We start from the raw sequence: 25,425 nt of genomic DNA on the forward strand, positions 1-25,425 counted from the left end.
CTTTTTTTGAAACTGCTTATTTTTCTTTTCCTATTTTGTTTTCCCTATCAAGATTGTTTGTTAAAGTTACAGGAGCAGTTGAGAATCAAGGGATTTGGTGACATTAACTGATATATATGTGTGTTTAAAGCCATGTATGGGTTTTAAGTTTGAGTCTTATTTGGTTTAGTTTGCAAAGTCTGATAACTTATTTCATATGCTATATATAACTATATGTGTGACACATGTACACTCACACACACACACACACACACACACACACAGTCCCTTAAACTTAATTTCTTCTAAACATGGGCATAGCACCTGAGATTATATGATTATATCCTATACTACTCCATAAAACTGTTGGAAAAATACAACTGGTTAGTAATTTCATTCTTGTTGAAGAAATTCTAAATATCCAACTACTCTCTGAGTCTCTTGGGGAAAACTTATTAACCAGGAATAAGCAGTTCAGAAATGTAGAAGGTGACTTCATCTTACTTATTCCTCAATAGATTAATCCTGGTTAAGAACCATGATCACAATGCGCAGGCTCAAAATCTGCAGTAGTGTCAGCTCCTTGTGTCTTTCATGGCAGGGAACCTGGCCCCACCCTGTGCCCTCTGTGCCAGGAGTTCTCCCTGACATTGGTCCTAGTTGGCAGCTGTTGACTTTCTTTGGAAAGGCCCTGCAGGTACGATGCACCAACAGTATTCACAAAGAATGCCTGTCTCAGTGAAAAGCCATAAAAGACATTATAAAGAAGAACGATCAGACTTCATGCTGGATATTTACAGGGACACGTTCTGGAATCTTTGTAAACCGAGGAGGATCTATGTCAAATAATATTTGCACTGCCATCTACTGTCCCACACAGGCACTGCAATTTCCTCTTTTTTTAAACATTAAAATCAACAGAAGTCTGTTCTGTATTTTGGAAACTTGGGGGGAAAGTTTTCTTTTTTTAAGAGAAATGTATAAATACCTCATCTTACGCTGGCTTCATTCTTTAAAATGTGGTTTAAAACAATTCATTCAATAAGCACTTCATGTATCCTTGCCAGGGATCGATTAATTATGTTACTCAGGAGAAATACAGTGTGGAATGAGATAGACAGGAGCATACAGGTTAGTATAGGAGGAAAGGGGAGGAAGGGGGAAGGAATAAGTACACCAGAGAGAGTGGAGTGGCATGATTAAGCTCCTAGAATGAAAGAAGAGGTGTGGAACTTTCAGAGAACTCAATGCGCTATGGTGGGGGCAAGACTGGAGATGACCTGATTATGTCAGCTGAGCCATGTGTCCCACTGTGAGGAAGCAGTTTAGATTCTATGATATTATAAGAAGAGGAGATGAAAGATCAGATTCACCTTTTAATAGTAAAACCAACTAACATTTCTTGAGCTCTTATTACATGCACATCACTGAGGTGAAATCTACATTTATTATCTTATTTTATTCTTACAATAATTTTATGAGTGAGGCCAAAGGGTTAGAATGATGGACTGGATGGACCTGAGTCACGTGGCCACTTCTGCAGCTGGAGTTCAGGCAGCCCCTGCATCAGAACCATAAAAACTGAGATTATTGATGATATTATTTCGAAAGAAAATTCAAACTACTGTGTCAGGAAAAAAAAAGAGTCAATGGATTCTGGACAGATGAAAATGACAGGTGACCATTATCCCCCAGCCCAATAAATTTAATTTTTTAAAATATAGTTTTGCTGTGTTTTAACCATTTATTACCAAAACTTTTGCCAACAATTTCATAAAATTGTAGCAAATAGCAAACTTGAGTTGTGTATAATCCTACCAACATTGTTACAGAAAATGCACACAAAGCAGGCCAGAAAGGAGTTTTAAAAGTAGTGTGACCTTTTTCAACTAGTTCATGATAAATCAAAAATATTTTTGAAGTCATGGCAATTATCCCAACAGATTTCATTTGTGAATATTAAAAAATCAATGAATGAATCCTGGCGTTTGCTTCTAATTATAAGTGTTGAAAAAATGGCCTTAGAATGTGGATGTCTTCTCTCAGGTCTCATGGGCAGGCGATAGCTTTTCTTGGACATCGCTATGGAGATTTTTCTAGGGCAGCAATTTAAAATTGGTGGTTCCCAAATCTCCTGGCGTTTCAAAGTTTTTCCCACATTTCGTGGTATTTTCTTTGGTTTCAAGTTTTGTGTTTTAAATCACACTGGCAAATCGGTGGCAACATAGTCTGGCAAACATAGTCTGAAAGAACTAATATATACAAATTCTTAGATCAGAAATATGCTGTGAAACAGCTAGTTAAAAATGGACAATTTTACTGGGAACATCAATCCACCGTTATCAAAATCTAGAAAAAGTTTTCAAATGTCATTCAAGAAGATACAGGCAAATCTATTACTTTAACATGTTTGCAAACACCAGTATTAAGCCACTCATCCACATGGAAAGATTTTTGTCTCCGAAGGATGGGACTGCCAATATTTTTAAAAGTTATTTCTATTTTTAAACATACCCCCAAGTGAAGTTGTGTCAGTTAGTGATGTTATAACTGTTATCACTTAGGCACTTAAAAACAAAATAATTTCTATGGCTGATATCAGGTAAGATTTTCAGATAACAATGGCTTAGACTCTACAATTTTAAATTCACCATCATGGAGATTGCAGGGTTTTTGTTTCACCCAAAATGAAAACAATTAATTGAAATATAAGCAATCATATTTTATTAAACCCATGACATTTTTGTATGTAAAATGGTTCAGTACCAACATCCCAGGTGACAGCACATGAGCAACATGCAGATACATACCAAGGTTCTTGGCTGTTCACTCTAGTAGTAAATGTTTGCTTCAGGTGACAGTATGAAACCACAGTAAGTTTGTATATTAACATTATTTTAATTTAAATATATATAAAACTTTTTGCAAAATCTGAGTGCCCATTACTATTGTTGGTCTAAAGTCATAGAGTTTATTTTGCATTTAACTTTATTTCTGTATCTTGTGTAGAAGGAGGAGTGAAAGAGAAACCAGGCCTGCTTTTAAAAACATTGTATTGTTGAAAATATCAAATACATACAAAAGTAAAGAAAAAAGTGTTATGATCTTTTAGGGACTCCATCAACCAAGTCCAAAAGTTTTCAAGTCATAGCTACCTACCCCGGCACTAGGGTGTTTTAAGCAAACTCTATTATATAACTGCATCCATGAGTTTTTAACATATATCTGTATATATATATGTATGTATATGTATATATGTAAATATAAACTACAATGCTATTATTACATCTGAAATTTAATAGTAATTTCTTAATATCATTAAATACATAGTCTCAACTTAAATTTTCTTGATAATGTTACAGATGCTTTCTATGGTTCATTGTTTGATTTAGGATCTAAATAAAGTTCACCCATTGCATTTCTTTGAATTCCCTCTTAAATACATTTTATTCTGTAGTTTATCCCCTTGATTTTTTTCAGTTTATTTGCTGAAAATACTAATTTTTCCTAAAAATCTTACCTGGAGTTTGCTTTTCTGCATTCATGTAGTATCATTTAACATTCTTTTTGCCATTTCTATGTTTTATAACCTGACACTTAAATGATAAAGTATTGATAAGACTCAGATTCAATTGTTCTTAAGTAAGATTTTTATGGAATATTCACTGCTACTAGTTTGAACATGGTTTCTTCAACATTTCAGTCGATAGAATTTAAACATGAATTTTTAAGAAAAAATATATCACATATTCATATTGATATTTCCAGTTCAAATTTAGGATAGCAGAGTTTGTAACTTAGTATCTTTGACTTTATATTTGTATCCAATGATGCTAAAAAGCCAGGTTTCTAATGACTTTAGCATATTTATCTCCATTATCTGAACCAAAAAGAGTTAAAGATTTTTCAGTAGCTCTTTTATCCTTAGTATATATCACTCTAAATCTGTACAATCCAAGCATTGCCTTTCAAGGCATCCTGAAAGAATTCCTCTGTGTGATTATGCCACCAGCGTGGTATGTAGTAGGTTCATTTGTTTCATTTCATTTTGAGGTTTTAGGGAATGTTTTTGCTTTTACATAAATATGTAAAATGTTGACAATTTTCCTGTTACGGGTTGAATTTTGTCCCCTCCAAAAGAAGAACTAACCCCTAGTGCCTTAGAATGTGACCTTACTTGGAAACAGAGTTGTTGCAGACGTAATTAGTTAAGTAGGATGATGTTATACTGGGGCAGGATGGGCCCTTAATCCAAAAGGACTCCTGTCCTTAGAAGGAGAGGAGAGAGACACACAGGGAAATGATGGCCAGGTGACATCAGAGGCTGAAATTGCTGGTGAGCACCTGAAGCTAGAAGAGGCAGAGGATTCTCCCCTAGTTTTCAGAGAAGTCTGGTTTCTATCGCTATGCCCTTCTTCCTTTCATCTTCCTCTACTTAAAAGTTACTATTCTAAAAATACCTTTAAGTTTATTCTTGATTTTTACTATGGAAGGTAATACTTTTATACCTCTTCCTCTATTGGATAAATGGTCATACACTATATATAATTTCTCCCTCTTCCTTTTTGTTAACAACATATCCTTGAGATCATTTCACACAGTCTATTAATATATGGCTTCACTTTTCTTTACACACAGTACTCCATTGTCTGTATGTACCACAGTTTCAGTCAGCTATGGATGGGCATTAGGGTTGTTTCCAGTTTTTGTTATTACAAATAGTGCTGCAAGAAAACCTCGTGTATATATTGATTTTTGCTTTTTGTTTGTGCCAACACATATATTTAGCCCAGGACATACTGGGGTAACATCTGAGATGGCAGATTGCTGTGGCATGTGAGAAATAAATACATAATTTTTCTAGGTTGCTAAATTGCCTCCAAAGAATAGTAACATTTTTCATTCCCCCAAAAATGTGTGAGAGAGACTATTTCCTACAGTCATTCCACCAGCATATGTGGTCAAAATTTTATCCTTGACTCAATTTGTTTGAGAAAAAATGGCCTCACTGTATAGTTTTAATTTATAAAGTTATAAGTGTAAGCAATATTAGGCATCTTTTTATATCTTTAATCACTCCTGCAACTTTGACTTCATGAAAGCTACACTTATTAGAAATACATGCACTTACCTTACTACCCTGATGGACAGTGACTGCATTGGGGTATGGGTGGGGACTTGATAATATGGTTAATGTAGTAACCACATCACTTTTTCATGTGAAACCGTCGTAAGAGTGTATATCAATAATATCTTAATAAAAAATAAAAAAAGAAATACATGCAATTAGAAAATGGGAATTTCAAAAAAATGTAAATTTAATATTGTATTATAGTGATTTAAGTAATTTTCACAAATTACTTATTTTTTTGTTTTGGGAAAAGAGCTGGTTCTACCTACTGTGCGTTATTACATTGGGCTTATGGAAATAATTTTCTACTTGATAAAGTCCAAGGCATGACTTTATTTTCCTCTGATTCTTTTTGTATTTGTTGTAAGCCTACAAACTTATAACTACAATGCAGAAAACAGGTTAAAACAACATAAGATGACCTTACCAGAGATGTTTAAAGCAGCCAGCCCCATTTGTCCTTAGTAAATAAAAATGAATTTATGGAAACCTCAATGAAAATGTAGAAAATCTATTTTAAAAAGATGACTTTTTCACAATAATCATGAAATGATTGTTTTCCTGAAAATGGATGCAATCAGTAACAAATGAATCACAGATGTGCTGTAAAAGAAGATACTACAATTTTAAAATTTATCTTTGCTTATAAAATAGAATTTGTGTCAAGGTTTGTGTTTCACTGTCTAAATATCCATGGAGAATGACTAGCCAGCAGACATCAGTGTACTAAAGTTCATGTAACTTATATACTTCATAAACTTGAAATATCTAAATTAGTATGCATTCTTTAAGAAGCTTCATTAAAATTTTAAATTAATTTTCTTTTTGCTTACTTCCTTCAAAGTTTTGGCTTTTATGAAATTGGTGTTAAAGTCAGTCTTTTAAGAATGCCCAGAAAGTTTAAAATAAGATATTATTTTCCTTAACACAAAGTAGAGCTCATTAAAATTATCCCAGAGGACATACCCTTAAAATAATCTATCAAAACATCTAAATAATTAAAAACATAACTAGGTAGTTTAATTCTAAGTGTATGTGGAGCATACAGGCAAATTATTTATTGCCTTTCTCTTCCCCACTCCTCAACTATATGAGCTGGTTTTAGGGAAAAGTTTTGAGACAACCATATTCCTTTCCCTGAGTGCTGGGGTGGGTCTTCACCGCATGATTTTAGCCCACATAATGTCGGATGATCTTATCTGGCATCCCTCTGCTTCTCCCACTCTTTCTGGTTCTCTTCTCCAACCTGCAAATGTAAAATCCTGCTCCTGAAATTATCACCAAGGGGTTAAAATCATAAGGGGTGAAGCATTAGGCATCATTTTACATTGTTAAAAGGACAGAGAAGTGAAAAATAATCCCTTAATGTTTTTTAATTACTTGGGTATTTTTTTCATTTAGGGAATAAAAATCTCACTTATTATATATTATAAGTAATCTGATTTCACTTATATTTGCAGTCTAAGAAAACAAACAGAGACCCACAAATATGGCCAACAGATTACTGGTTATCATAGGGAAATGTGTGACATAGATGAAGGGGAGAAAGAGGTACAAACTGCGAATTGTAAAGTCAGTCAGTCATAGGAATCCAAGTACGACACAGTAATATTGTAGTATCTTGGTAGGGTAATAGAGTAACTACACTTAGTATGGCAAGCATCTAGTAATGTATATAATTATCAAGTCACTATGTTGCATATCTGAAACAATATGATATTGTATATCACCTTTGTTCCAGTACAAATATTATAAATATTCAAATAAACCCAAGCCACCTGCTTTAAACTGTAGTATTAGTTCACCATAGGTTAAATAAGAGAAACATAGTCTGCTATTCCATATTGAATGTCTAACCAATTCATTGTAGCCCAAATTCTATTGATAATGGGAACATTTTTAGCAGTTGATTTTGACAGACTTGATAATGTAAAAGTTTTTTCTAGAATACACATTACAAAATGGTTAAATGGGTTAAAGAGGAAAGGCATGCAAAAATAAGGGTTCTATCTTACCCAAATATTCCTAAAAAATTATTCTTCTGGAAGCCAAAAAAGCTGTAGAGACCCCTAAGGCATATTCAGCATGGAGTTAATGAAACTGAAGAAGTGTCCATGTGGTCATACATTTCTGTAAGAATTTTTCACATTTTTTTTGTGTGTGTGCAATTAGTTAGAACCTTATGTTAAGGGGATGAAGTAGTCATGCCTGCTAAAGGGAAAGAAGTCATGTGATTCCATTTGATTTGGATTAGGCGGAATATTGTATGTGTTTGTTCCTTTCATATATTAGTGGAGTTAATGCTGGCAGTCCAAAAACAGAAAAGGCTTCTGGGAAAATCCCTACAGCATCTGTGCTAGCTCATCTGGGGACATGAAGGTGAGAGCCACACATCATCTTACAACACGAGTATGTCCTATGGTACCCAGCCCTGGAAGTATGTGAGTGATGGAGAAGAAGCAAGGTTGGTCGGGAATGAGTGAGTCAGAGCCGCTACATTAAAGGTACACGTCTCTTCCTCCTTCTCCACTGGAAAACAATAATGTGAAATCATTGGCATATTAAGAAACTAGTTCATCTTGTATCTGATTCTGTACTTGTGATTTTAGATTCTTTATCTTAAAGAAGTTTCCCCAAAAGTGGATAATCTTCTAAACCCACAAAACCTGGATCTATCCCTCAACAGAGTGCATGAACTTTCCCTTTTAGGGAACTACATGGCCAGCTGACATGGGAGAGGATGTGTGAGTCAGAGAACAAATCCACTGTTTCCTGACACCACATATTAGAGTACTGCTAGAGTCTGGACATATCACCACCTTCCCACAGACCTCTTGGTGTTGCTAAGGCATTTCATTAGCAGAATTCCCTCTTTCCAGGTGGTAGATTTCTAACCTGTGCAGGATCTCTGTTGCAGTGGAAATTTGCTGTGGGCAAACAATACGTTCTCATTCAAACGTGAGAGAATGATAACTTGGGGAATTTTCCAGAACGTACTGAACTACTAAGAACTAAAATCTATTCACAATATACTAGTGAAGTGCTTTCCTGTCTTTAGATCAGTCTTTTGGGATAATGCTGCCTTTTCTTTGCTAGAAGGCAAAGTTCTGACATAACTAAGAATATGCTCTTTCTTAAGCTAGAAAGCCCTCTGAATCCTGAGGTCAGAACTCTGGTACCTAAACAGATGGTCTGCCATTTTCCTTATTCATTTCAAAATGTTAACATCTCAGGAGAGCAAATATAGTAGCTGGTCTTGGTTGAAGAATTAAAGGAGTATGCATGCTTAGCATATCTTTACATGGTTGTTAGACATATTTTCATAGACACTAGTCAGAGTAAATTATCATGGATTGACTTTATAAGAGATCATTTCTGACTGGCATTCTGGAACTGGGAAGAGTTTGTTCATCTGAAATGGATTATTATTTCCTCATAGAAGAAAAAATAAATTTATCGATATTTGGTCTGACCCTTTGGGTGAATAATTTCTTGCTTGTACACTAAGGGCAGTAGCAAACATTTTCTGAAATCAAGTTTGTTAAGAGTTTATTTAGACTGTTGTATAATAAAATGAGTATCTATCTGATTTTCCTTTAAAAAAAAAGGCAGTAACCAATTAGCAAGAAAAAATAGCTTGTGCCTCCATCACCATACTGAATGCAGACAGCATCTGATCATGTCACCATTTCCATATACGGTTATCTTTCCAGCTGATGGGAGGTCTCACTTCCCTAATAAGCCGTCTCCCACAACAGAGGCCATTAGTCTAGCCATAAGCAAAGTGAAAAAAAGAAACAAGGAAATCCTTTCTGAGTTCAGCTGAACATTGCCATTTTCTATATTGTTTTTGCTACTCTTTGAATGCCCTCTTCAAGTTTGAATATCCTCTTGTCATTATTGCAAATTCAGGTATTGCCTGAGTCCTTTTTTTTTTTTTTTTTTTTTTTTTTTGCTTGACAAATCTAGGACACAACCAGAAAACCTCTTTTTGTTATAAAAGATTTTAAAGTTGTTTCCTATTCATTTATTATTGTCCAGACCTACAATTTGAAGACCTTTTAAAAAACACAAAATTAAGTCCATCAGTAACATCCTGAAGCACTTTATGAATGTCTGCTTTTAACTTGTGTGCTGAAAACACTGACTAGTAATACAATAAATCAATTTCAAATCTGCTGTTATACCTGCAATTTTACCCACAGTAATTTTTTTGAAGAACACTTAACAGAAATAGGTTATATCAACAGTGATTACACTTACGTAGTTTTTACAATGTACTTTTTACATCAATAACATATCCTGCCTAGTATATCTTTCCCTTAATAGTTCATACAAGGCTATTGCATTCTTAAAACAGAATCTACCAAATACCATAAGCTGAGATATTATTTTTAACTTTCAGCCAACTGTACAGCAAACCTCCCATACTGTGTAAATGTTCTAATACTCATTTGTTCAAATCTTTAGCAATGGTTTCTATGAATCTTCAAACACTAATTAACAACCAAAGAAATTTTTCATTATTTTACTTTCTGCTTATCTCAATCATTTTTTTTTTTGAGAGGGCATCTCTCATATTTATTGATCAAATGGTTGTTAACAACAATAAAATTCAGTATAGGGGGGTCAACGCTCAATGTACAGTCATTAATCCATCTCAAGCCTAATTCTCGTCAGTCTCCAATCTTCTGAAGCATAACGAACAAGTTCTTACATGGTGAACAAATTCTTACATAGTGAATAAATTCTTACATGGTGAACAGTACAAGGGCAGTCATCACAGAAACTTTCGGTTTTGATCATGCAATATGACCTATAAACCATCAGGCCAAATATGAATATTCGTTTGATTTTTGTACTTGATTTATATGTTGATCCCACATTTCTCCTATTATTATTATTATTTTTATTTTTAATAAAATGCTGAAGTGGTAGGTAGATGCAAGATAAAGGTAGAAAACATAGTTTAGTGCTGTAAGAAGGCAAATGTAGATGATCAGATGATCAGGTGTGTGCCTGTGGACTAAGTATTAATCCAGGCTAGACAAGGGCAGCAAGACATCCACGGATGCAGAAGATTTCTCTCAAAGCAGGGGGGGTGAGGTTCTGAGCCTCACCTCTGTTGATCCCCAAATTCTCACCTGATGGCCCCCCTGCGACTGTGCCTGCTTAGGTTGTTCTCCCTTGAGGAATCTTACCCGTCTCTGGCTAACCAGTCATCTTCCGGGGCCATACAGGGAAATATAAAGTTGGTAAGTGAGAGAGAAGCCATATTGTTTGCAAAGGTTAGCTTTTTACTTCTTTGCAGATTTATGCCCTGTGGTTTCTATGCCCAGCACTTGTCTCGAGGTATCTTTACCACCTGGAGGAATTATGATACTCGGTAAATTCGATATGAGGCACGAATTCTATTTAAGGTTTGTAATTAGGAAGGAAGAAGAAAAGCTATAGATGTAGCATATGAAGGAAACTTGGGAGGATTGATTATTTCTTTGACATATCTTCTTGTATAGTACCTTAAGTATGTATAGGTTTTAAACTACTAACTAATTTGCACACACATATTAACATAATAGGAATACGGTGACATAAACAAAGCAAATCTATAATTACCAGCCATCTCCAGTGAAGCCAAGAAAACCATTTAGGCACCCTAGGCATTTGTGAAAATTTATCTATGATATGATGGATATTGTCCAACTGTACTTGAACCATCAGACAAATTAAAGCAGCCCATTTCTGGGATCTGTTCACATCCCATATGTTCTTTTAACCATAGATAGTCTATAGTCATGAGATTTTGGGGTGCTACAACTTGCACCCCTCCCAACTCCTGGTTGAGTTCCAACAGTACAGATCCGGTCAAATTCGTTGTCTCACTGTATGCACATGCCAGCCTAGACATCTCCCTCCTCCTTCTTATGGCAAGTCCAGGAGACGGTGGGCTGGATGCAGCCACAACCGCAGCATCGTCCGGATCCCTGTGGAGGCTTTTTGATGATCATCCCCCGGCACAAGTCCTCCAGAGAGTGCTGATGCCGGAAGCTCCTCCTCATATCGTATCTTAGTTCATTTTCTGGGTATCCAAGCTAGGCCTTGATCTTCTGCGTAGAAACAAACAGACCCTTTGCCCACACTTTGACATGCCCTCTATACCACTGTGCGGAACTCATTGGAGGTCAGCACACAGTAACTGCTTTTTTTTTTTTTTTTAATTAAGAGAAAGGAATATTATCAGAAAAGAGTACCTCCATAGCTGATCATCTGACACCCTTTAAGTGATCAACATTAAGGATATTTAAAGCATGCGTTGATCTTTGATTTACCAATAGTTTTATCCTGTTAAGGAGTAATCCCCCTTTTCTTTCTTTCTTTCTTTTTTTTTTTAAATTTTTAATCTACACTTACCTGAAGAATACTATGTTTACTATGCTCTCCCCTATATCAGGTCCCCCCTAACAACCACATTACGGTTACTGTCCATCAGCTTAGCAAAATGTGGTAGATTCACTACTTTTCCTCTCTGTTTTGTGCAGCCCACCCTCCCCTTTCTCCCTCCCCCCCATGCATGCTAATCTTAATACCCCCCTTCTTCTCCCCCAACCTTATCCCTCCCTGCTCACCCATCCTCCCCAGTTCCTTTCCCTTTGGTACCTGTTAGTCCATTTTTGGGTTCTGTAATTCTGCTGCTGTTTTGTTCCTTCAGTTTTTCCTTTGTTCCTATACTCCTCAGATGAGTGAAATCATTTGGTATTTCTCTTTCTCCGCTTGGCTTATTTCACTGAGCATAATACTCTCCAGCTCCATCCATGTTGCTGCAAATGGTTGGATTTTTCCACTTCTTATGGCTGAGTAGTATTCCATTGTGTATATGTACCACATCTTCTTTATCCATTCATCTACAGATGGACATTTAGGTTGCTTCCAATTCTTGGCTATTGTAAATAGTGCCGCAATAAACATAGGAGTGCATCTGTCTTTCTCAAACTTGATTGCTGCGTTCTTAGGGTAAATTCCTAGGAGTGGAATTCCTGGGTCAAATGGTAGGTCTGTTTTGAGCATTTTGATGCACCTCCATACTGCTTTCCACAATGGTTGAACTAATTTACATTCCCACCAGCAGTGTAGGAGGGTTCCCCGTTCTCCACAGCCTCGCCAACATTTGTTGTTGTTTGTCTTTTGGATGGCAGCTATCCTTACTGGTGTGAGGTGATACCTCATTGTAGTTTTAATTTGCATTTCTCTGATAATTAGCGATGTGGAGCATCTTTTCATGTGTCTCTTGGCCATCTGTATTTCTTTTTTGGAGAACTGTCTGTTCAGTTCCTCTGCCCATTTTTTAATTGGGTTATTTGTTTTTTGTTTGTTGAGGCGTGTGAGCTCTTTATATATTCTGGACGTCAAGCCTTTATCGGATCTGTCATTTTCAAATATATTCTCCCATACTGTAGGGTTCCTTTTTGTTCTATTGATGGTGTCTTTCGCTGTACAGAAGCTTTTCAGCTTAATGTAGTCCCACTTGCTCATTTTTGCTGTTGTTTTCCTTGCCCGGGGAGATATGTTCAAGAAGAGATCACTCATGTTTATGTCTAAGAGGTTTTTGCCTATGTTTTTTTCCAAGAGTTTAATGGTTTCGTGACTTACATTCAGGTCTTTGATCCATTTTGAGTTTACCTTTGTATATGGGGTTAGACAATGTTCCAGTTTCATTCTCCTACATGTAGCTGTCCAGTTTTGCCAGCACCATCTGTTGAAGAGACTGTCATTTTGCCATTGTATGTCCATGGCTCCTTTATCAAATATTAATTGACCATATATGTTTGGGTTAATTTCTGGGGTCTCTAATCTGTTCCACTGGTCTGTGGCTCTGTTCTTGTGCCAGTACCAAATTGTCTTGATTACTATGGCTTTGTAGTAGAGCTTGAAGTTGGGGAGTGAGATTCCCCCTACTTTATTCTTCTTTTTCAGGATTGCTTTGGCTATTCAGGGTCTTTGGTGTTTCCATATGAATTTTTGAATTATTTGTTCCAATTCATTGAAGAATGTTGCTGGTAATTTGAGAGGGATTGCATCAAATTTGTATATTGCTTTTGGCAGGATGGCCATTTTGACGATATTAATTCTTCCTAGCCATGAGCATGGGATGAGTTTCCATTTATAAGTGTCCCCTTTAATTTCTCTTAAGAGTGACTTGTAGTTTTCAGAGTATAAGTCTTTCACTTCTTTGGTTAGGTTTATTCCTAGGTATTTTATTCTTTTTGATGCAATGGTGAATGGAATTGTTTTCCTGATTTCTCTTTCTATTGATTCGTTGTTAGTGTATAGGAAAACTACAGATTTCTGTGTGTTAATTTTGTGTCCTGCAACTTTGCTGTATTCCGATAGCAGTTCTAGTAGTTTTGGAGTGGAGTCTTTAGGGTTTTTTATGTACAGTATCATATCATCTGCAAATAGTGACAGTTTAACTTCTTCTTTACCAATATGAATTCCTTGTATTTCTTTGTTTTGTCTGATTGCCGTGGCTAGGACCTCCAGTACTATGTTAAATAACAGTGGGGAGAGTGGGCATCCCTGTCTGGTTCCCGATCTCAGTGGAAATGCTTTCAGCTTCTCGCTGTTCAGTATAATGCTGGCTGTGGGTTTATCATATATGGCCTTTATTATGTTGAGGTACTTGCCCTCTATTCCCATTTTGCTGAGAGTTTTTATCATGAATGGATGTTGAATTTTGTCAAATGCTTTTTCAGCATCTATGGAGATGATCATGTGGTTTTTGTCTTTCTTTTTGTTTATGTGGTGGATGATGTTGATGGATTTTCGAATGTTGTACCATCCTTGCATCCCTGGGATGAACCCCACTTGGTCATGGTGTGTGATCCTTTTGATATACTGTTGAATTCTGTTTGCTAATATTTTATTGAGTATTTTTGCATCTACATTCATCAGGGATATTGGTCTGTAATTTTCTTTTTTGGTGGGGTCTTTTCCTGGTTTTGGTATTAGGGTGATGTTGGCCTCATAGAATGAGTTTGGGAGTATTCCCTCTTCTTCTATTTTGTGGAACACTTTAAGGAGAATGGGTATTATGTCTTCTCTGTGTGTCTGATAAAATTCCGAGGTAAATCCGTCTGGCCCCGGGGTTTTGTTCTTCGGTAGTTTTTTGATTACTGTTTCAATTTCTTTGCTTGTAATTGGTTTGTTTAACTTTTGTGTTTCTTCCTTGGTCAGTCTTGGGAGGTTGTATTTTTCTAGGAAGTTGTCCATTTCTTCTAGGTTTTCCAGCTTGTTGGCATATAGGTTTTCATAGTAGTGTTTAATAATTCTTTGTATTTCTGTGTAGTCTGTCGTGATTTTTCCATTCTCATTTCTGATTATGTTGATTTGTGTTGACTCTCTTTTTCTCTTAATAAGTTGGGCTAGAGGCTTATCTATTTTGTTTATTTTCCCAAAGAACCAGCTCTTGGTTTCGTTCATTTTTGCTATTGTTTTATTCTTCTCAATTTTGTTTATTTCTTCTCTGATCTTTATTTTGTCCCTCCTTCTGCTGACTTTAGGCCTCCTTTGTTCTTCTTTTTCAAGTTTTAATAATTGTGATGTTAGACTATTCATTTGGGATTGTTCTTCCTTCTTCAAGTGTGCCTGGATTGCTATATACTTTCCTCTTAAGACTACTTTCGCTGCATCCCACAGAAGTTGGGGCTTAGTGTTGTTGTTGTCATTTGTTTCTATATATTCCTTGATCTCTATTTTGATTTGTTCATTGATCCATTGATTATTTAGTAGCATGTTGTTAAGCCTCCATGTGTTTGTGAGCCTTTTTGTTTTCTTTGTAGAATTTATTTCTACTTTCATACCTTTGTGGTCTGAAAAATTGGTTGGTAGAATTTCAATATTTTGGAATTTACTGAGGCTCTTTTTGTGAGCTAGTATGTGGTCTATTCTGGAGAATGTTCCATGTGCACTTGAGAGGAATGTATATCCTGTTGCTTTTGGATGTAGAGTTCTATAGATGTCTATTAGGTCCATCTGTTCTAGTGTGTTGTTCAGTGCCTGTGTGTCTTTACTTATTTTCTGCCCGGTGGATCTATCCTTGGGGGTGAGTGGTGTGTTGAAGTCTCCTACAATGAATGCATTGCAGTCTATTTCCGTCTTTAGTTCTGTTAGTATTTGCTTCACATATGCTGGTGCTCCTGTATTGGGTGCATATATATTTAGAATGGTTATATCCTCTTGTTGGACTGAGCCCTTTATCATTATGTAGTATCCTTCTTTATCTCTTGTTACTTTCTTTGTTTTGAAGTCTATTTTGTCTGATATTAGTACTGCAACCCCTGCTTTCTTCTCACTGTTGTTTGCCTGAAATATGTTTTTCCTTCCCTTGACTTTTAGTCTATGCTTATCTTTGGGTTTAAGGTGAGTTTCTTGTAAGCAGCATATAGATGGGTCTTGCTTTTTTATCCATTCTATTACTCTATGTCTTTTGATTGGTGCATTAAGTCCATTTACATTTAGGGTGACTATTGAGAGATATGTACTTATTGCCATTGCAGGCTTTAGATTCGTGGTTACCAAAGGTTCAAGGTTAGCTTCTTTAGTATCTTACTGCCTAACTTAGCTTGCTTATTGAGCTGTTATATACACTGTCTGGAGATTCTTTTCTTCACTCCCTTCTTATTCCTCCTCCTCCATTCTTCATATGTTGTGTGTTTTGTTCTGTGCTCTTTTTAGGGGTGCTCCCATCTAGAGCAGTCCCTGTAGGATGCCCTGTAGAGGTGGTTTGTGGGAAGCAAATTCCCTCAGCTTTTGCTTGTCTGGGAATTGTTTAATCCCACCATCATATTTAAATGATAGTCGTGCTGGATATAGTATCCTTGGTTCAAGGCCCTTCTGTTTCATTGCATTAAGTATATCATGCCATTCTCTTCTGGCCTGTAGGGTTTCTGTTGAGAAGTCTGATGTTAGCCTGATTGGTTTTCCTTTATAGGTGACCTTTTTCTCTCTAGCTGCCTTTAAAACTCTTTCCTTGTCCTTGATCCTTGCCATTTTCATTACTATGTGTCTTGGTGTTGTCCTCCTTGGATCCTTTCTGTTGGGGGTTCTGTGTATTTCCGTGGTCTGTTTGATTATTTCCTCCCCCAGTTTGGGGAAGTTTTCAGCAATTATTTCTTCAAAGACACTTTCTATCCCTTTTCCTCTTTCTTCTTCTTCTGGTACCCCTATAATACGAATATTATTCCTTTTGTATTGGTCACATAGTTCTCTTAGTGTTGTTTCATTCCTGGAGATCCTTTTATCTCTGTCTATGTCAGCTTCTATAGGTTCCTGCTCTCTGGCTTCTATTCCTTCAATGGCCTCTTGCATCTTATCCATTCTGCTTATAAATCCTTCCAGGGATTGTTTTACTTCTGTGATCTCCTTCCTGACATCTGTGATCTCCTTCCGGACTTCATCCCACTGCTCTTGCATTTTTCTCTGCATCTCATCCCACTGTCTTGCATTTTTCTCTGCATTTCATCCCATTGCTCTTGCATTTTTCTCTGCATCTCTGTCAGCATGTTCATGATTTTTATTTTGAATTCTTTTTCAGGAGGACTAGTTAGGTCTGTCTCCTTCTCAGGATTGTCTCTGTGATCTTTGTCTGCCTGTAGTTTTGCCTTTTCATGGTGATAGAGATAGTTTGCAGAGCTGGTACAAGTGACCGCTGGAAGAGCCTCCCTTCTTGTTGGTTTGTAGCCTTTTCCTGGGAGAATAGCGACCTCTAGTGGCTTGTGCTGGGCAGCTGTGCGCAGACAGGGCTTCTGCTTCCTGCCCAGTTGCTTTGGGGTTTATCTCTGCTGTTGCTGTGGGCTTGGCCTGGCTGGGGCTGTTCCTCCAAAATGGTGGAGCCCCGTTGGAGGGGAAGTGGCCAGGGGGCTATTTATCTCCGTAAGGGGCCTCTGTGCTCCCTGCTGCCCAGGGGGTTAGAGTGCCCAGAGATCCCCAGATTCCCTGCCTCTGGTCTAAGTGACCTGTCCTGCCCCTTTAAGACTTCCAAAAAGCACTCTCCAAACCAAAACAACAACAGCAACAATGAGAGAGGGAACAGAAAGAAAAAAAAAAGGAAAAAGCACGCGATTTTTTTTTTTTTTTTTTCCTGAGGTGCCGGTCCCAGGCACCCGCTCACTGGTCCTGCTGCCCTGTCTCCCTAGCATCAGGGTCCCTGTCCTTTCAAGGCTTCCAAAAAGCACCCACCCTCCGGTCCCGCAGGGAAGGAACGCTCAGTATTCTTTGTTCTCAGGCACCGGTCCCAGGCACCCGCTCACCAGTCCCGCCGCCCTGCCTCCCTAGCACCGGGGTCCCTGTCCCTTTTAGGCTTCCAAAAAGCACTCGCGGATAAGAGAAAAAAAAAAGGGGGAAAATGCGCGATTTCCTCTGTCCTCAAGTGCCGGACCCAGGCACCCGCTCACCAGTCCCGCCACCCTGCCTCCCTAGCACCGGGGTCCCTGTCCCTTTAAGGCTTCCAAAAAGCGCTCGCCAAAAAGAGAAAAAAAAAGGGGAAGAACGCGCGATTTCCTCCGTCCTCAGGCGCCGGTCTCAGGCACCCGCCTGCCGGTCCCGCAGGGAGATACGCGGGATATTCTTTGTCCTCAGGCGCCGGTCCCAGTCACCTGCTCACCGGTCCCGCCACCCTGCCTCCCTAGCAACGGGGGCCCGTCCCTTTAAGGCTTCCAAAAAGCACTCGCCAAAAAAAAAAAAAACCGCTACGGTTTCTTTCCACCCGCCGGGAGCCGGGGGAGGGGCGCTCGGGTCCCGCCGGGCCAGGGCTTGTATCTTACCCCCTTCGCAAGGCGCTGGGTTCTTGCAGGTGTGGATGTGGTCTGGATGTTGTCCTGTGTCCTGTGGTCTCCCTTTCACCAGGCGCTGGGCTCTCGCACGTGTCGATGTAGTCAGGCTGTTGTCCTGTGTCTTCTGGTCTCTCTTTTAGGATTAGTTGTATTTGTTGTATTTTCAAAAATATATATGTTTTTAGGAGGAGATTCCCACTGTCCTACTCACGCCGCCATGTTGGCTCCGCCTCTCGCCTGAGTCCTTTCTTGCCGGCACCAGGCAAGCAGTGGATCTGATGAAGGCAAGGCTCTAGGTTGCAGAGAAAACAAGAACAAATAAGCCTGCCTTGGCTTAGTGTAAGTGAGTGAAACCTACAACCCTCTGTGTTAGCACTATGTCAGAGATCAGAGTACCACCCAGGAAATGTCATGTGTAGCACTAATGGAATTATTTAGAAATTTGGAGTCTTTTCTTTGCCATAGCATTGCACGTAGGGGCATAGCACTCATGGTTCCAAAGAAATAAGAGTGTCTGATTTCTTGAATCCATAAGAGACTGCCTAGCAGTCTGTACATTTTCCATGAAATGTGTTAGGCCTGAGAGTGTTACAGCCTAATCTCAATCCAGCTCTGGATTCCTTACTAACATGGCATCTGAACTAAAATATCAAATATAAAAATAGCATTTGCTAAAAATACCACAGAATGTGATGTATTTGAGAAGAATTTGTTTGACTTTTGTGACTTGTTATACTTTATGTAACAGATAAGTGTACACTTTTCAGATCCATCACAGGTAATTTAGTTCAGGCTAAAATAGACAAGTCTCTTCTTGCAATTTGAATATGAACTGCTATTGAAACTGTGACTACCAAAAAAAATGTTGAATTCCTAAAACAAATTGAATAGCCATTTTAAGTACTGTACAACCCAGAAGGTTGTTTCTAAAAATAAGGTCTCACTGAATTCCCTGGAATACTGATTATCAAAGATCCCACTTTTAAGAAACTGCGAAGCTATTACCCAAAAGCTGCACGATTTTATATTCCCACCGACAGTGCACAAGAGTTCCGATTACTCTATATCCTCATCAACACTTATTATTTTGTTTTGTTGATATAGCCATCTTCATGGGTGTGATGTCGTATGTCACTGTAGTTTTGATTTCTATTTCTCTAATGACCAGTGATTTAGAGCATCTTTTTAGATGTTTATTGGTCATTTGCATATCTTCTTTGGAGAAACATCTATGCAAGTCCTTTGCCCATTTTTTACTGCTTGTTTTGACTGAGAAACTTAAGTTTCTAAAATCCATTTAAAGTGGTGGCAAATCCACCTGAATGGAAGTTGGGTGTTTTATCCTTGCTGCACCTTGAATAAGTTACTTAACTTCTGTCATCATCTTCTTCTCTTTTCTCAGAAGCTTGGTTTTCCAATATGCAATTAGTAGGCAGTTACACCAAACTTTATGAAATCTAAAACAACACACATGAAAGGCTTAATTTTTTTGTACATGGCTTCAAAATTTAGACCTTATAACAGGAAGAAAGTATTTAAAAGCCTATGCCTCATTTTCAGCGAATGCAGTTGTGACTTTCACTCTATTTGAGCGTTGGTTCCCAAAGTAGTTTTTTGCTTAGACGAACCTTTCTTCTCCAGGGCAGAGTCATTTAATAACTTTTTTTAGCATCTGCCTCCTCATTTCCAACAGTGACTCCACACTTTTATTATTTTATCCCATTTATTATGGATAGTAATTTTCTGAAGTGTGCCCTTTCCCCGTGTTCAGTTTGAAATTGTGCAAACCTGCCACGTCTATGTCCCATTGTTAATATTACAAAACAAAGCCCTAAAATTAACAACAGAATACTTTGTATATGGGATTGAAATCACTTTCTGTATGTCACTTTCTGCTTAAAACTGACACAAATAAAAGTATTCACAAATGAAATGAAGGATTTTAGCGGCTTTATGATGGTTCATGAATATGAATTCTGCCCTTTCATTGTTATCACAGATACTGGTGTTTTGGGTCAAATATACAACTTGTTCTTGCATAATCATCCCATATTTGAAGCTTATGTTTTGCATAAAGGAGTTGATTAAGTTTTACGGAATTTTGTAAAGTTTAGTTCTGCATCAGCTGAGCATGACTTAAAGAAGCAAATCTGTCAACAGCATTATAGGAGGTTAAAACACTGCAATTTACATTAAAAAGCCACAAAGGGAACTTATGTGTCAAAGGGTCTATAATGCGTGGCAAAAAGAAATAAAGATAATCTAATATACACATTTTTGTGCCTCATTTCCCTCAGCAGTAAAAGGGAATAAAAATGTTAACTAACCATTACTAGTGCTTTCTATGCACCAGGCATGACTCTCAGTGTTTTACATGCATTACTCCATATAACCCTCCCCGAAGCCAGTGACTATTTTATAATTTACCCAAGTTCACAGCCTTGTCTCTCTCTACTGCCTCTTCTTAAATGTACAACATCCTGTCTGCTCCTGGAGTTTAGTTCACACAGGCCACATCCTGGGGACTGTTTCTGTCAAAAGGCCTGTTTGGATCAAGTTATTCTCATTGCTACATCTAGGCACATGGAATCATATACCCTCTGGCCTAAGACCTTGAAATGTAGTGAGGGTGTCTCAGTTCCATGTGCTACTAAGGACAATAAGGACGGTTAAGAGGATAGTCCTGAAAGCAGTGCCATGGACTTTAACTTATTTGAGAAGGAGAATGGATTGCAGGAGAATATCAGAGGGGCCAAAGTAGGGAGCCCACCATAGCTGAATTATTTCAGATATAAAGAGATTATTGTGAGATTAAGGAAAAAAAAGGTTAAGTCTGTATGATTACCAACAAAGAATCATGACATACCAACAAACCTGAAGCAAAAGAAAGAGTTCAAGAAAAAGAAAAATCAAAGTTAAGTACAAGTTCTTGAGTCTAGGGTCCCAGAAAAGCAGTTTTGGAGAAGGGAGACAGTTTGGAAGAGCCAAGTGTGCTATTGGCAGATATGGTATACATACACCATAAATGAAATGAAAGTGGTCACTTTATATAAACCAGAATATTTGATTAATCAAAGTATCCCATTCCCCAATATACTAAATAGCAAGCCAAAACAAAACAAACATGATTCAGTTTTCAGGAACAAATTCTTGATACTGCCAGTTTTCTGAAAAAATATATATAGTGCTTCCAAGATAAGAAATTATTTTAACTTTGTAAAATGTAAATACACCATGGCTGTGTAGTTTTAAACTAGTTTGAATTAGTTTCTATTAAATTCCACCATACCATTTCCAACATGATACAAAATGTGGGGTTTCTGAGATTGGAGCCTCTGAATTGCCATTTTCTTAATACCTTCCCCAGCAAAGATAATTTCACAAGGAGGCACTCCAGGCTAGACAAGGGCAGCAAGACATCCACGGATGCAGAAGATTTCTCTCAAAGCAGGGGGAGTGAGGTTCTGAGCCTCACCTCTGTTGATCCCCAAATTCTCACCTGATGGCCCCCCTGCGACTGTGCCTGTCTTAGGTTGTACCTCCCTTGAGGAATCTTACCCGTCTCTGGCTAACCAGTCATCTTCCGGGGCCATACAGGGAAATGTAAAGTTGGTAAGTGAGAGAGAAGCCATATTGTTTGCAAAGGTTAGCTTTTTACTTCTTTGCAGATTTATGCCCTGTGGCTTCTATGCCCAGCACTTGTCTCGAGGTATCTTTACCACCTGGAGGAATTATGATACTCGGTAAATTCTATATGAGGCACGAATTCTATTTAAGGGTTGTAATTAGGAAGGAAGAAGAAAAGCTATAGAAGAAGAAAAGCCTACATCTTTTAAAAAGAATCAGAAGACATATTTTTAGAGGACAAAGCAAGATACACTCAATAGGAACTCTGATACACTTTAGAACACAAGTTAGATCAGTATCTAGTAAAACTGAAGATGCACCTACTTACTCTGTGACTAGATTAGTTCAGTCTTAGGCAAAAATACTAGAGATTTTTCTTGCACATAAACACTAGGTATAAAAATATCAATAGCCTATTTCTTTGTAATGCAAAGAAAGAAACAATTCAAATGATCATATTTGGATGATTAGATCAATAAACTGTATTACAGTCACACAAAGGGATCCTATGGAGCTTCAAAAATTGATAAACAAGAGCTGTATGCATTAACATCAGTGAATCTTGAGGAAACAAGATAACTTAGAATACATGTAGCATTATGCCATTTATATGCAGATGAAGCCAGACAAAATTTTAAAACCTATGGTTTTAGTATAGTATACTATAAAAATAGTAAAAATAAAAGGAAATATAAAGAAAAGCAAAGACATACTTGAATTTAAGACAGTGAGGAAAGAGAAGTATAATTTGGAAGAACATACATACAGCTTCAAGAATATTGATGATGTTCTATTTCTTAAGATTTTTTTTTACCACTCTTTAAAATGGACATTTATGCATTACCTATATTTTTGTATGCATGCTTTCTATCCTGCTAAAATATTTTTATTAAAAACAAGTTACATATTCTGAAATTCCTAAGTAAAGGCACAGAACTTAGAATAGCTAAAATAATTTTGAAAAACAACAAAGTAGGAGAAATCACTCCCCAGATGTTAACATTTACTTAAGTATGTAATAAGGAGAGTGGGGTATTGGACATCTGTAGGCCAAAGAAAATGAGCCTTAGTCTAAATTCCACATCATACAAAATATTAACTCAAAATGAATCATGCACTTCAATGTAAAACATAAAATATAAAACTTAAAAAAAGCATAGGAGAAAATATTCCTTATCTAATTGCTAGACAGAATCCTATGACACCAAAAACATGCATGACCTATAAAAACAAGAACTGAAAAACTGTATTTCATCAAAATTTAAAACTTTTGCTCTGTAAGAGTCCCTGTAAAAAGGATAAAAAGACAAATTTCAGACTGGGAATCATTTTGCAGTTCACTTATCCAACACCAACAAGGGACTTGTATCTAGAATATATGAAGAACTCGCAAAACTCAACAGTTAAAACAAAAAAATCTAATTAGAAAATGGGTAAGACATAAAGAGACATTCCCACTGCATTAGTACCACTGCATTAGTACCACTGCCATAAAGAAATATTGCAGATGGGGTATGACTTGAACAACAGAAAGTTATTTCCTCAGAGCTCCGGGGCCGAGCAGTCCCAGATCACAAAGTTAGCAGGCTTGGTTTCTTCTGAAGCCTCTCTCTTTGGCTCGCAGATGGCGGCTTTCTCACTGTCCTCACGTGATCTTTTCATTGTGTGCTCGCATCTCTGTGTGTGCCCAAATTTCCCTTCTTATAAGGACACCAGTCTGAGTGGATTAGGGCCCACCCTAGAGGCTTTGTTTTCCCTTAATCATGTCTGTAAAGGCCCTATACAACAGTCACATTCTGAGGTGCTGGGGGCTAGGACTCAATATGTGAATTAGGAGGGGACATACTTCAGTCCATAAATAACGTATACAGATGGCAAATAAGCACATGAACAGAATTTCAACATCATTAGTTATTGGGTAAGTGCAAATGGAAATCATGATATACCACTGCACACGTATCAGAATGGCTAAAGTGAAAAGTAATAACACTAAATGATGGACAGTATCCAGAGAAACTGAATCTCTCATACATTGTTGATGGGGTTGTAAAATAACACGGCAGCTCCTGAAAACAGTGTATTAGTAACTTACCAAGTTAAACACAAACTTGCCAAGTGACATGTCAAAACCACACCTAGTTGCTTATTCAGGAGAAATGAAATCTTAGTCAATGCAAAGATTTGTACGTGAAAGTTCACAGCAGTCTTATTCACAATAGCCAAAACCTTGAAGCAATCCAAATGCCCATTTATTGGTGAATGGATAAATAAATAATGGTATAACTATAATAGAGAATACAAATTATCAATGGAAAAGAATATTAACAGCAATGTAAGGACATGGATGATCCTCAAAAACTGTGCAAAGTGAAAGTCAAACACAAAAGACTATATAATATATAATTGCATTCATATGAAGTTTTAAAAAGACAAAACTATAGGGACAGAAAGACCAGTGATTGCCTGGGCCAGTAATCAGGGAGGAAGGGCACTAAAAAGATTCTAGGGTATTAGAACTGTTTAATGATGGTAGTGGTAATTTTTACGTGACTGAATATATTCTAGGCTGAATTGCATCCCCCTACAAGTGCATTGGTTGAAGTCCTAACCTTCAGTTATCTCCAAATATGACCACATTTGGACCCTGCATCTTCAAAAGAGGTAACAATTTACATGAGGCCATTGGGATCTGCCCTAAATCCAATATAACTGGTGTCCTTAGAAGAGGAAATTTGGACCTAGACACAACAGAGCAAAGACAGCATGAAGATACAATGGGAAGATGGCCATGTACAAACCAAGGAGATGAACAGAATCTTCCCTTGGGGCCTTAGAAGGACCCAGCTCTGCCAACACCCGGGTCTTGGGCTTCCAGCCTCCAGAGCTGCGAGACAATAAGTTTCTGTTGTTTAAGTCACCCAGTCTGTGGTGCTTTGTATGACAGCCCTAAAAAACTAACAAGCATACAATTACTAAAATTCATTAAACTGCAACTTTAAAGTGGGTAGTCTATTATATGTAAAGTATACCAAATAAAGCTCGGGGTCGGGGGGAAAGTCCCACAAACATTAAAAATTATAATAAGCAAATTGTATTTCTGAAGGCTTTGGTTTTATTTGTTCCTTCATGCATATATGACTCAACTCCTCACACTGAACTACCCTGAAAGCAGTGACCACTGTTTTCTATCTGTCTCAAGGAGGAAATAAATAATGTGAAGAAATAATGCTGAAGAACAAGGCGAGAGCCAGATTTGGCTGGGAATCACTCAGCAAGGCCTTCTGTTCTGTAGGCTCCAAGTACTGTCAATTTCATGACCCAAATCAATGTAAGGGAACTGATAAACATTGACTTCATTGTGATAAGTGAGGTAGTTTGTTTGCTAAAACTGAAAAAACAGGAGATATAATGAGCAAGCTCTTTATGATAAGCCTTTCCATAGCCTGGAACTTTAAAATGAGCCAATTTCTAATACATGTTAGGCAATGTCATTTTAAATTAAATTGTTACTCTTTGTGCCTACCTTTCAGTGAAAAAAGACACTGATTCCTAATGCATAGTTTTTATGAGAGAAGCAAAGCAATTCCAAGAAAGTCCTCGGGAGCTTTCTCGAAACAACACACTAAACGCACAAAACAAAACACTAATCAATCAACTTCTATAAGGATTTGCTATTTTATTTGCTCTTCTTAGAGATTTACTGGTAATTGCACTCTTTCTTTTAGGAAAAAAAAAAGTTCGTGTCATTTTTATTTCATGGTAGATAGAGAGTTGAAAAACAGATCATTGATTTTGTACAATATATCCTAGCAATGCCCTACATTTAAACAATGAGATGGCCCAACAGCACATGACCTTTGT

At 37.5% G+C, this 25,425-nt stretch overlaps 1 long non-coding RNA gene across 3 annotated transcripts in view; it reads left to right on the forward strand.

Moving 5' to 3' along the window:
- Window positions 1-25,005, forward strand: part of LOC140844773 (uncharacterized) — a 33,818-nt gene extending 8,813 nt beyond the window's left edge. Inside the window, exons 3-4 of one of the 3 annotated variants that reach the window (XR_012123267.1) lie at window positions 7,403-7,614; window positions 24,130-25,005. This is a non-coding gene — a long non-coding RNA (uncharacterized lncRNA). Of the gene's footprint in view, window positions 1-7,402; window positions 7,898-24,129 lie in introns of those variants that run through there. The other 2 variants (XR_012123268.1, XR_012123264.1) reach the window with 2 other exon arrangements.
- Window positions 25,006-25,425: the final 420 nt, after the last annotated feature.

Source organism: Manis javanica, chromosome 12, assembly GCF_040802235.1.
Source record: "Manis javanica isolate MJ-LG chromosome 12, MJ_LKY, whole genome shotgun sequence".
Taxonomy (NCBI): domain Eukaryota; kingdom Metazoa; phylum Chordata; class Mammalia; order Pholidota; family Manidae; genus Manis; species Manis javanica.